Source organism: Belonocnema kinseyi, chromosome 1 (genome assembly GCF_010883055.1).
Source record: "Belonocnema kinseyi isolate 2016_QV_RU_SX_M_011 chromosome 1, B_treatae_v1, whole genome shotgun sequence".
Classification (NCBI taxonomy): Eukaryota; Metazoa; Arthropoda; class Insecta; order Hymenoptera; family Cynipidae; genus Belonocnema; species Belonocnema kinseyi.
Window position 1 is genome coordinate 69,716,933 of NC_046657.1, and position 14,910 is coordinate 69,731,842.

The following is a 14,910-nucleotide window of genomic DNA, read 5'->3' on the forward strand; positions in this document are numbered from 1 at the left end:
TAGAGCTCCAAGGAGATTATGTTGAAAAATAAAAAAAAATTTACCCAAAAAAAATTGTTTTTATACTTTATTCTAAGGACTTATTGAACTACCCTCGTAATATTCGACGTACGCATAATTAATTCAACCCTTAATGCGGTCGCTTTACGTGCATCTACTTTACATGCACGCGTGCGACTAGCATGTCATGCAACACAAAATGGATTATTATTGCTAGAAATATTTTCAATAATATGCTCGAATTTTGAATTAATTTTTTGAATAATTTCATATAAACGAATAAGTTGAAATTTTACCTCAAGCCCCATAAGAGCGAGGTAATTTTCTTTCTATTTTTCTGTTTCGGGTAATTGCATAAATATAATCACAATTATTGCGATGCATTTGTATGTATAAAAAGTGATATTATTTTATAATTCTTATATCAATGAAGATTATTCCCAATACAATATTATGGCAAAAATAATTGTTTAATCCAAATTGGTTGACCATGTATACATTCGATAACCCTAGTAGTTGGAAAAACACAGCATTTGCGTCCCACATCTGCTCATAGGCATGGATCTACTGAGAAAGTACATGGATACATGCTTTAACCAATTTTTATAAATAATTTTTATTAGAAAATTGTAAAAAAATTGTTTTTATGTGAACGTGTTGTGAAATGATCATCAGTATTAACTTATTTAAAGGTAAAGCGTCTAAAAAAAAGACTTTCGCACCTTTTTTTAACTTAACCTCTAAGTTTAAAATCTGAGTTCTTCATATAAATTCCAAGGAAAAAGTGATAATCCGTCGTAAAAAAGAAAAATATTTGAAAAAATTATAGTATTAGGAGCAAGCAGGCTGCTCTTAATGCAATTAATAAGAAACAGGCTCTACGGCAACCCAAAAAAACTGGTTGAAAAAAGTGTTTCAGGTAATCATTAATTCGGGATGAAGACAGCTAGGGTAAGGGTAATGTGGTCAGGGTAATTCATAAGTGGGTAAAGTATACCTGACATTACCCTGGAGGAGGGCATTGTACAGGCGAAGTGTCACATTCTGACTTTATATTTAAAGATTATGCTATAAATATTGAATTATGACATATTCACACGCACATGAAATATACTCCAGAAAGAGGATACAGGACAGCAATCATGAAATCTATGTCTAAAGTGACGACTCAGAACACTTTATTGGTCAATATAATTTTAAAAGCAGACAAATGGTTTAAATGTCGCCATGGTCTATACAGTCAGCAGGGGCGTTGAGAAAATAACGTAAAGTTTCAGCTTGGGAATTTCCAAAGAAGATTGTCATAGCGAAAACTTTTCTTTAAATCGCTAAAATAATTTATTGCGCATTTAACTATAGGAATCTTTGCATGTCAATGGTTAATTAGAAATCTTGGGATAATGGCCAGGCAGATATTTATTGAAAGTGCGGGATCGCCACTTGCTCTATTCACGGTATGCTTAAACAATATTACTTTACAGACCGAGCGCAGTAGCACAATCGGCACATCGATTAAATGGTGATCAGGTGTAGTCGGACCTCGATGCTATCAACTTTTCGGGGGAAATGTTCACGTTATCGAGATCGCTCGAAAGAGAAGCTATGTTGCGCAGTAAACATGTAAGCAGCAATAAACAATGGCGCTTTATTTTAATCCTTGCGTATTATGCGCGTAAACGTCATAAACAATTAGTGCGACTAGTGGTGAGGGCACCAGATAGGGGAAAGTTTACGATATCGCTGGTTGATAGACTCGAAGATATTATTCTCTACTTTTAAAAAGCTGGTCAGTCATTACTCTAATATTTAGGAAGGTTACAAGTACCAACAGTTTTAAGTTATGTTTGTGTTATTCGTACCCGGCATCTTTGCCGGGCTTCAGTACTTCGTGGGTTTCGAGGAGAAGACAGCCGGTTCAGTTGACATAGTACCACCCGGAAGTGTTTATTCTTCTGGCATCCAGCCTCTCTGTCGGCACCCAGAATGTCTATCGACAAGCAGCCTGTCTGTCGGTTTTAGCTTCTCTGTCGGTTTTCAGCTTCACTGTCTACACCCAACCTCTCTGCCGGCATCCAGCACCCTTCTTTCCTTGAATTTACCTCCTTCTTACTTTTGAATCCCCCCACCCCCCCATAAATACTTTACCCCATGACAATGATCGTGTCAAATTTTAAAATATTGTAATTAAATTTTTTTTAAAATGTTCAATTTCAGAAATTATTTGTTTTCAAAATTACTATTCTCTGCAGTTTGTACTTATAACTTAACTTCAAGATATCTAAAGTGAAATATAATATTCTTCCAGATCTTATATTACGCAGTTTGGAAGAAAAACAGAATCTACTATTTTTTTAAAAGCCTTCTCTATTGAGAAACTAGAACCGTTGCCGTGATAAAAAATACCTGGCTAACCACATCATCCATCTTCTTTAGACTTTCAAAAGTATACCGAAGGTAAATTCAATCCGCTAATTTCTTCGAATGTTTGCGTATTGACTGAAAGCGAAAAAAGATAGAAACCGTAGTAATAACCATTACTTTTTAATCAGTATGTCCCAAAATTTCGAATAATAAAAAATGTTAAACGACACAATTATCTACGAAGGAAAATTTCGACAAAAACAACGTTAATATCTTACATACGTGTGAAATAACGGGTGCTTATGTTTATATTTGTACTCTGATGATGCAATGGAATAGTTTTTAGATATAGTTCTTAACCAAATTATTTATAGTAGCATTAATTAGGCTTTTCTCCAATTTGTAAAAATGAGTATTTTCTATACAATCGTTCTCACGTTAGCGGTCATCTTTTATTCTATTGGTGAATATAATAATATAATATATCTATAATTCTTATTACATTTTATGTGAAGCATACATGACTACAGCTATTTGGCAGGCTCGTGGAACGAATTTAAAGTTTCTCTTTCCTCTTTCCAGCCTATTTTTGAATTTAATATCATTAATTTGAATGAAAAAGAAAGGATTATGGGATCCCATCAGTGGTCTCATTTTAGTACTATTCGAGACCACGTCTAAGATTATGACGATATAGATATACGTGGCTATTACATAGTACTTACGAAATTGAAAAGCTACATTAAAGATCGATTCCTGCGACTTGCACTGCAAACATGCACTCACAAATAATGTCTCTATTCTTCCATTTAATGCTTAATTCAGTATTAAGCTTCCCGTAATCCCAATTGAAAAAATTTCAAGCAAAGCGTTCTACGAAACTCTATATGGAAATTCTACAAACATCTCTACAAACTAGCTTTGAACTAAGTTTGACTTTCGATGATGATCTGCGCTCTCGGAAGCAAAAGATTGATTCAATGCCTCAGATTTGGAAAACACATTTTCTTCAGGCGCGATTGAACCAATGCCTCAAGCGTAAAAAACAAATCTTTGAAGAAATCTCGTTTTTGCAGTATTTTTGTGTTCCTGGATTCAATTTTCGACTTCAGGGGCCCTAAAGTGTTATAAAAACAAGACTTCCCAAGAGTAATGTGTTTTCTACACCTGAGGCATTGGTTCAACTTTGCGTCCTCAAGAAACCCATTCCAGGAATCCCTACGTACGGTAAAAAAACCAAAATTTGTGACGCTGATGTGTTTTGACACCTGGGGCTTGGGCTAGATTCCATGTCTTCAAGAAACCCACTCGAGGAACCCTAAAGTGCTGTGGTTGAATCTCACGTCCTTGGGGTACCCACTACAGGGACTGTTAGGTATTATGCTGGGACCGCAAGATACAGTAACCTAATATATCAGAAGAGGTGATCAAAAGGGACGAGAGAGAGACACTTTGAAGATTAGCGGAGATGCGTAGTTTACTGTTCAGCACTATAAAATTTCAGAAGCGAGTAGGACAAGAACAGCTTAGATAACTCCGATTCACCGTGAAGTTTATTGATGCCACCCCAAAAACCCCCTTAAATTTCGGTCCCAGTGTATAAAAATCCGACTTCCCCAAAAGTCATGTGTTTTTTACACCCAGGGCCTTAATTCAATATTGTATTATCTAGAAAACAACTGCTGGGAACTTAACGTACTTTAAAAGCCAGGCTTTTATAAAGAAGTCTTGTTTTCTTAAAACTGGGATATGTGTTTCATCTCGTTTTCTTGAAGAACTTACTATAGAGGCTCGAAAGTACTGAATGAACCATACCTCTTTCTAGAAGATGTGTTGTTTTAACCTGGTGGAGAATTTGGAAATCGGTACAAGAATAGACATATATGTGTTATAAATCCAAAGTAAGCTATTGGTTTGTGCTTGTAGAAGAAACGTTTCTTTCGGGATTTCCAGGTAGTTTTTGACATACCTGCTACGAGCATTTATCGCCGGGACGTCAGTTGTGCCATCCGGAGAGTACAACTGTCCATCAGAAGTCAGACTTTGTTAAAAATAAGTAAATAGAATTGTTTTTAGAAATTATTTATGAAAATTCCATGTCGAATTTTCTCACGATAGTGGAAAACTACTTTTTAACAGAATAATATAATTTTCCACTAAATAACTTCATTTTCAACCAGATTATATTAGATTAGATCAATATTTGGGACAATAGTGTAATTTTGGTATAAAATAAATTACATTTAAACAATCTCTAATGAAATATTGATCAGGTAGTGCAATTTTCAACCTATAAACACATAGTCTACAAAATAGTCGATTTTTTTCAAATGTCTAAAAATTATTTTCCAAACATTTAATTAATAGTATAATATGCATCTAGAGTGAGAAGCGGAACTTTTTCGACAAGTGTGTTTTCAGTATGACTTGCAGGAAAACATATAAAAATCAAAAAAGTTTCTCCCCATTTTGGCGCACACAATATTTTCAATAAAAAATGGATTATTTCAGACATTTCTCGAAATACAGTCATAATTTCAGCCTGTATTAGATTTATGATACCTTGCCATAAATTACCCAAAATTCAATTTTTACATTTTCATAAATTTTCGGATATTTTTTGGTTACTTAAGGTCATTTGATCAATTTGTACTGTATCTTCTAATAAATTACCACAAAATTCCATTATCCGTAACCAAAAATTCCTTACCTGGAGAGCAAAAAATAGAGTTTTAGCAGGCAAAAAGAAAATATTAGATGCTACAACGTATGTAGAAGAAATTTCTTATAAAGGAATCTGATATTCTGATAATCGTCATTTGTTTCGCCATAACCTCAAAATAACCAAAAAAGAAATCCAAGCTAAATTATTATGGTGCAGCTTAATAAAAACACTGCCATTGTATTTTGCGGCAATTATTAATAAGTTAGCTATTAAAAAGACTGATATCGAAAAAAAATTTCAATCAACAGATTCGCGAATAATATATTTTTTTATTAAATTTGCTTAAAGAAATCATACGATTTATCAACTTATTATGAATTCTGCTGAATTTTTCATAAAGCTGTTACCTGAAGAGACTGACATATAAAAAACCGAATTCCTCTGCCGACAAATGCCCGAAAAATGCATTTGTTCATTCATTTTGCTTAAAAAAATCACAAGATTATTTAAGAAATTATAAATTTTGCAATGATCAACATTAAGTTCCTAATTTTAAAAAATTGAAATTGAAAAAAAAAACAAACTCTTCTGTCGATAAATGCCTGAATAATGCATTTGTTTATAATCTGAACAATTATAATCTTAAGAGAGAATTTTTGTAATATAATATAGTTTCCATTCAAATTTTTCACAACGCAACTTTAAAAAACGTAGAACTATGGAAAATCGTGGAAAACATTTTTGAACAAATAATTTTTCTACAACAAAGGTTTTTTTTATTGTATGATAATCAAACATCATTACTTAATGTTCCTCTATGCAACTTAGGCGATTTCAACCATTTTCCTGTTAGTACTAAGCACGGGGAACGTCAGATATGAAAAATGGCCATTTTTTACTTCATATTTGTTTATTAGGGTGGTCCAAAAATTTATGGCAAAATTTTTTCAATACTAGAGGGCAACGACCCCCCTCATTTTATTTCAAATCCGAAAAAAGGAATTCTCTTATTTTTTTATTTCATTTTTTTATCTCAACAGCACGGGTTTGACTTCAAGTTTCCCAAGTAAAATGCATAGGGAACAATCTTTTTTTTTGAGTTTTTATAATCATTTTTTTGGGTTTAAAAAAATGTGATGCGAAAGTATTGGGGCCTGTAAAAAATTATCCAACGACGAAGTCCATTGTATCAGACATATAGGTTCAACATCGCAAACACATCCCTACGACTACCTGAAAACTACCCTTAAAACCAAAAATGTCAATTCTTCACTTAAAATTAACAATATTGGTCTAGTGCAATATTTATTATCATTAATTAATTAATTTTTAATTATTTAAGAAAATGGAATTTATTTGAATAATTTTTGTTTGAAAATTCGTTTTTTCCCCTAAAAATTATTACTATTAGTCTAGTGGAATATTGATTAACACTGGTTCATTAATTTTTCATTGCATAAGCAAATGGAATTCGTTCAAATAATTTTTTTCGCTAATTAGTTTTGTCCTGAAAAATTATTAATATTTGTCTACTGGAATATTTATTTACATTAGTTCATTTATTTTAAATTGTTTAGGCAAACGGATTTTGTTTAAATAGTTTTTTTTATTAGAAATCAATGATATTTCATTAGTGGGATATATAATAACATTGTTTGATTAATTTGTTTGAATTTTTTTGTATAAAAATTACCATTACAAAAAAACTTTTTAAACAAATAAAATTTGTTCACATAATTAAAAATTAATAAGCTAATAATGATAAATATTCCAATTGACCCACATTATTAATTTTTTTTTTAATTCGAAACAAAAATATTTAAACAAATTCCATTTGCGTAAATAATTAAAAAGTAATAAATATAAATAAAGAAATATAAATAAAAGCTGATACCTAAAAAATTTGTAGATCTTTTTTGGATGCACAATTTTTGTGCACTTATTCCAAAAGGGTAGTAATGACTATTTTTAAGGAAGTTCAAAACACAACGTTTTTGTTGCTGCAATTTTTTATTACAGAATTGTTTGGCTTAAAATATCCATTTTCGTTTATTTTTCAGGATTTTGTAAATGCTATAACCCAAGTAATTTTTTTTTATTAAAAAATCATTTGAATAAATTGTTCCTGTCTTTTAAAACTACTACCAGGGGTACATTAAATTACTGAATCTAAAAAAATTTGTATCAACAATATTCAAAATGCTGTCACTTTTTAAATTTCTATCCAAAATGGCCGACTAACATACTCAAACTTCAACTTAAGACCCTAAAAGAGTGCGAGAAGACAATAGAATTTGCCAATTGTTTCGAAAGTTATCATGCAAACAACCTAATAATCTAGAGACAGACACACACGAACACATTCGCTAAAACTTGTTTTCCGCATTCGGGTGGTCTTCACACGTGGATATTTGACATAAAAGGGGCTATCGAACTTTACACAAATCTAATACCTTCTCTAATAAGAATGTCAAAAAAAATAAATCTTCTATTTCTTTTTCCAGAAAGCAGTTCATAGCCCGGCGGATATCCTCATAGCGAACGCAATCCTAGTCCTCCTTCTTTTGTCAAACAACATATGCCTGACCGGACTTCTAGAGAGGAATCTACTTTTCGTACGAGGTCAAGGTCTCCTGCTGGCAGGCCTTCTTCTATTGAAGTACTTGGATATTTAGTTGGACAACTTGGATATATTCGGCTAATTCCTCACACAAATCAGAGCCTTTCATACGAATTTCGAAGCTACATTTTTTCAGCTGGTATACCAATTATTTGGAAAGCAAATGGAACCAAATTTAGTACAGTGCAACCTCAAGAACACATTGTATTATCAACATCCAATGGTGACGTTTTTGCAATATTAGCGAATAAAGGAAGTTTATTTAGAATATATAGGTCACAAAGAGGTTATCGGAGAGTAAAAATGAATATGATAAGCGGTGCAATTGATAATTTAACGCCAGATGAAATCAGGGATTGTCCAGTGGGCAAACATCACCCAATATTCCCACAAAGTTTTGTTAAAGCTCTGTCAAATTACGATTCGGTACAGTTCAAGTGGAATTCTAAAGGCGAACGTACACCCGGTTATTCTTCTTCTGTCAGACAACATTCACCAGGCGGGTCTTGCATGCCTGAGGTGTCTCTAGGTCGTGAAAGGTCCAAGTCTCCTCTTATCAAGCCTCCTTCTGGTCAACTACTTGGATATACAATGGAACAACTAGGTTATGTTCGACTTATTCCTCACACAAATCAGAACCAGCGATTTGAATTTCGAAAATAAGTTTTTCCCACCGCTAAACCAATTCGAATGATAAGACGTCAGATTACCGATGCATTCAGGCCCACCCAAGAATATATTGTCTTATCAACATCCGACGGTGACGTCTTTGCAATATTGGATCAGAATGGAACTCTTCGTGCATTATACATGGCAGGTACAACTCATGCGCGGATTAAAATAAATATAATAAGTGGCGCAGTTGATAATATAACTTTGGATGAGAGGAGGAATTTTCCAGTAGTCAACAATCAACCAATCTTTTCAAAAAGATTTATAAAAGCGACTTCAAATTACAATTCACTACAGTTCAAATGGAATCCTAATGGTGAACGTACTCCCTATACTTCCTCTTCTGCCAGACAATATTCACTTGAACAGACTTCACCCCAGGATCCCCCTCTTTGTGCCAGATCCAGATCTCATCCGGGCAGGCCTGCTTCTCATGAAGTACTTGGATACCCACTTGCAAAACTTGGATATATTCGGCTTATTCCACAGAAAAATCCAAACCGGCAATTTGAATTTCGAAAATACGTTTTTCCTGCTACTAAAGGAATTTACTTAAGGGTAAGTCTTGGTAAATTTGCACCCGTGCCCACCAGAGAACATATTGTATTATCAAAATCCTATGGTGATGTTTTTGCAATACTGGAGTATACTGGTATTCTTCGTGGAACATATAAGTTAAATAGAGAAAAGAAATGGAGTTATCCGAGAATAAAAATAAACATGGTAAGCGGTAAAGTTGACTATATGACTGATTTTGAAATAAAGGAATGTAAGGTAGGAAAAACTAACCCAATCTTCCCACGTTGTTTTAATGAAGTTGTATCAAACGTAGATTCTCTACAGCTCTTATATCTTTAATTCAACGGAAAAAAGATAAACTCAAATATAGTAATTTGCAACTGATATGTGGAAGGGATTTTTGAATTTTTAATATTTGAAATTATATGCTAATGCAAATAATTAACATATGTTAATTCTTTTAATGCGTTCGTCTAACATTTGATAAAAATCGTTCCTACTGTCTAGAACTTTAGAATTCAATGCGTAGGCATTTGTGCAAGCTAAAAGTGACTGACAAGTGATATTCTTTGTTCTACCAAAATTATAATATAAAATAAAATTGTAATATTATTATTGATTATTCGTTTTTTAAATAATATCTAGACGATGAAATTACTTTCCTTTATCCAAAATCTGTATTTCAAGTGGGTTACAGACATTTCGCATGTTTCCTCGCGATTTCAGCTATGAAAAATATCTTTTATGATTTAAAGGTTTAAGAGATTTGAAAAATTCAAATTAAATTTTTAGGAATTTTATCAAATTTTGTATAATGATTTCATCATGATTTCAGGGATTTCAAAAGATTTGACATGGTTTTATCGCATTTTATGAATTATGTAGTTCAGATGATTGATTATATAAAAAAACAATGTAAGCTGACAGAAAAAAGAAAAACTTTTTTAGAGACTTGTATCTGGAATTTTGGTCCTTTTCGAAGTTATTTTAAGAGTGTTGCGACGGTCATTTAATGGCCCTATTGTATTCGTCACGTACCGGGTGGGCAGAGTTATTTGCAGTAGTTGGCTGTCACCAACTCTACTCCCTTTTAAAATTTTTCTTAACATTATTAACACTTTTTTTAATTGATAATTTTTCTCATTATACATATTTTATAATTATAAATCATATACTTATATACTATTTTGTAGATGAATTAAAAAATGTTGCCTGTTTTGTTGTATCTGAACCATTTAATAATCAGATACGAATAATGTGATTTTCACGATCAAATTAGATTGCTATAAAATTTAAATTAGATATATAATATATCAAAAAGAATTTCAAGATTCATTTTTAAGAAAAATTTTCGAATTAAAAAAATTTCCTAATTAAAAAAAAACGATTCGCTGCCTCAAGTGTACTATTGATTTAATTTTAAAATATCTGAGCTGAAAATAATATTAATTTCAATCCGAAGTCATATCAAGATTTCCGTAAATGGTAATTACATCACAAAGTCAGTGTATTATGTTTCGTAAGGCTTTCGTATTTCTTATTTCATTTCCTGGGTCTTGATGATGTTTTTCCCATGGCAGATTTGTAACTAAAAAGTTTTTAAGTCGCTAAAAAAGGTCTCAAAAACAGAAAATTAGACCTATACTTGGACATTAACAATCAATTATAATGGAAAATTATACAGCGTACCATCAAAAAATAAAATAAATTAGTATTGCTAGCACTATTGTCCATAATATGCTCGAATTTTGAATACATTTTTTTGCATAATATTATATAAACGCATTAGGTCAACTTTTACGTAAAGTCCCATAAGAGCGAGGTAATTTTCTTTCTATTTTAATGTTTTTGGTAATTGCATAAGTACAATCACAATTATTGTGATGCATTTATATGTATAAGAAATGGTATTATTTGATAATTCTTATTTCAATAAAAAATATTCCCAATACAATATTTGGACAAAAATAATTATGTAATCCAAATTAGTTGTTCATGTAACCTTCGATAACCGTAGTAGTTGGATAAACACAGCATTGGCGTCCAACTTTAACACATACACACAGATATACAAATGAAGCACATGGACACATGTAGGTCGCTACGAAAGATTTGCAATAAAGACGAACCTTTTATAGTTTTTCGAAGTACTTTTCACCGTAGCAAATACACTTTTCCGTACGTAGAAACCAGTCATCGAACCAACTCTGCCACTTTACTTCTGGAAGATCTGCATACGCTTGATCCCACGCCGTCAATAGGTCAGTTTCGTTAGTAAATCGACGTCCTTTTAGTTGTTTTGTTACTTCCGGAAACAAACCAAAGTCACAGGGAGCGAGATCTGGACTATAAGGAGGGTGATCTAGAATAGTCAGTCCAGATTTGACCAAAAAAGCTACCGTGACCTTCGCTCTGTGAGCCGGTGCATTGTCGTGGTGGAATAGCCAAGTGCTGAGTCGAGATTTCGACCTGATTGTTTTGAGTTGGTTCATGACTTGGGGTAAACATACCTGAGTGTACCGGGAAGAGGTGACTGTACGTTGTTTTTCCAGTACGACCCTATCCACAATGCCGCGTTTCCCAAAGAATACTGCAATCATTCTTTTGTTTACAGATCGAGACTTCCGCACCTCACTGGAGCATCCTCATCCTCAAACAGCCGGATCTTGTTTTTTGATTTTGTTCGAACGTCGTAATAATACAGCCAGGTTTCGTTGCCTGTTATAATACTATATACATCCCGAGAAGATCCCGATTCAAACCTTTTTAGCACTTTTTGGCACCACTTCACTCTGGCTGCCATTTGCTAATCTGTCAAAGCATGTGGTACCCATGGAGTACAAACCTTCCTAACATCTAAATGTTCAAGCAGAATTTAATGGACTGCTGGTGCACTAATATTTAACATTTGCTCTATCTGCCGGTACGTGATGCTTCTATTATCATTCAGTAGATTATTCACAGACTGAATGTTATCCGATGTTATCCCTTCCGGTAGCCGACCTGAGCGCGAATCGTCCGCGAAACCGAAATTTCCCCTTTCAAACTATTTGTACCATCGGAAAATTATTGTACGAATCAGAAAATACTTCCCCATACCGGTGACATTTCCTCAAAACTTTGGTCTACACTTAAACCGCGAGAAAAGTTGTATCGAGTTATCGCACTATTTTCTTCCTTTTTCCACGACGCCATTTCTCAATAGTTCCGGGCTGCGTGCTTAGACTGTACTGAGACATTACTCAGCAGGTTTCCTCTTCCTACCTAGTTTTTTACGCTCTTTCTAATGACGCAAGGATCATCACTCTTCTTTCAACAGGTTTCGCGTATCGCAAATTTTTCATAGCACCCTACGTATTAACTTATTTGTCGGTAAAAAATCTACAAAAAACTTACGCACCTTTTTACAGTTTCACCTCAAAACGTACAATCTGAGTTTCTGGTATAAAGGCTTAGGAAAAACGTCCTCTAAAAAAGACAGTGGAAAAAAAGAATAACAAAACTGGTGGTCAATGATCTGTCGTAAAAAAGAAGAGGAATGAAAAAAATTATAGTATTAAGAGCATGCAAGCTGCTCTTATTGGAATGGGTGAGGGACAGACTCTACACCAAACTGTTCACAATTTTGGAGTAACAAAAGGTAGGCTTTATTTAAAATCCAAGAATCAGGTACCACTTGAGTTGAGGAAGGGCCCTAATAGTATATTAAGTGCATCAACTTCCTGCTCCTCAAAGGCACCGCACAGTGGGGGAAAACTAAATTTTTTGTTTAAAATACGATTCCAGCTGAACCTGTGGACCGATTTGGATGTTTTTAACGCTGATTACATTTTCAAGAAATATGTCGAGCCTGATTTTTAATTCAGTTTTTCAATTTTTTTATAAGTGAATAAATATGGCAAATAATGACGATTTTTTCTATTTGACGTTTCCGGTGCTCGTCAATAATACGAAAATTGTTGTTATCGCCGACGTTTCATAGATTTACATTTTATAAAGATATTCCATTATGAAACAATGAACAAAAAAATTTTAGAAACAAATTATTTGTTGAAAATGTGTTTTCTATCATTTTTAATAATGTAACGTTTTGTCAAGTTATATTGCAAGAAATTTAAATGGAATCAATATTTTAATGAAAAAATGTCTCTTAAGTCCATTATTGTTAATATTATTAACAAATTTAATAAACAAATTCATTATTTAGGCATTTGTCGCAGGAAAAATTCGTTTTTTCCATGTCAGTCCTTTTAATTGGGAACTTTACGATAAGTTCAATAAAATTTATAATTAGTTTATTAATTTTGGGTTTTTTAAACCAAATCTAATTTAAAAATATATGATTCGCATTCATTATGATAGGCAGCTTTACCAAGAAATTATCTCATCCCCCTTAACCAAATATTTATGATTATTCTTGTTTCAAACTATTCATATTTTAAAAATCGTGAACTGATATTATTCTCTACAATTAAATCCTCTTTTTTGTCTTCGTTCAAGGGGAAAGGTTCTTTTTTTCTTTTTCAGAGAAAAATAGGACTTTTTTGTTTTTTGAAGATTACAATGGGAACAATTTATACTGATTGTCCAAATTTAGTCGTTGGATTCTTGATTTTACTTTTAGGAATTCTTCCCATTAATTTTATTGTTGGACGTTAATTAGGATTTTCAATTTGATTTTAATCTCATTTAAATTTCATAAATTTTAAATAGGTCTTATTAGTTAGATGGATGGAATTAGATGGAAACAGATAAAGTAGATGTTGCTGAAATTAACATGAAGTTCCCAATTAAAAGGACTGGCATTTTAAAAAATGAATTTTTCCGTCCATAAGAACGCGAATAATGCATTTTTTTATTAAATTTGATTGTAATATTAACAAGAATATTCTTAAGAGACATTTTTTCTCATTAAGATATTGTTTCAATTAAAAGTTCTTGCATTATAACTTAAAAAAGTTAAATTATTGAAAATGATAGAAAACACATTTCCAATAATTAATTTGTTTATAACAAGTTTTTTTGTTTATTTTATCATGATGGAATATCTTTATATGATGCAAATCTGTGAAACGTCGGCGATTACAACCATTTTCCTATTATCGACGAGCACCGGGAACGCCAAATAGAAAAAATTGTCAATTTTTTTGTCATATTTATTTCTTTATAAAAAATTGAAAAACTAAATTAAATATCAGGCCTAACATCTTTCAATGAAATTTTGTCAGCTTTCTTAAAAAAAATATCTGATTAAATCGGTTCACAGGTTCAGCTGGAATCGTATTTGTCAAATATTTAAAATTTTTGTAAAATCGTTGTCATCTTTAAATATTTGGCAATATTTGTGAAATTTTTGCAATCTTTGAGAAATCATTAAACTACGTAAAATCTTTTAAATCTTGGTGAAATCTTTGAAAATTTTTTTATAATTTATAAATATATGACAATATTTTTGAAATCTTTGCAACATCAATGAAATCTCTATAAAATTATTTAAATATATTTGATATCTTTGTGTCATATTTAATATCTTTGAAATCTTTAGGAAATCATTGAAGACTGTGAAATCTTTTAATCCTATCTGAAATATGTGCAAACCCCCTTAAATCTTTCTGATATTTTTAGGAAATCATTTTAATCTTTGTAATATCTTTCGAAATCTTTGCGCAATATTTTAAATATTTTATGAATATTTGATAATACTTTTGAAATTATTGAAATCTTTGGAAAATTAGTAAAATCTTTGTTAAATCTTTTTAATCTATCCGAAGCCTTTACAAAATATTTAGAATCTTTGTGAAATCTTTTGTAATTCATCAAAATCTTTTTAATTTTTTAAAAAATTGTGAATTTCTTGAAATATTTTTGAAATCATTTACGTTTGTGTGAAATTTTTTTATTCTTTTCGAAATGTTTGTACAATCTCCTCAAAACATTAAATATATTTGGTAATATTTCTAACAATTAATCATAGAAATTCATTATAATTTCACGATAAAAGAAAGAAAACAAAGGAAATTTAAACCTACAAACTAAAAATAACGCCGAGATTTTGAACGGGGGGGGGGGGGGG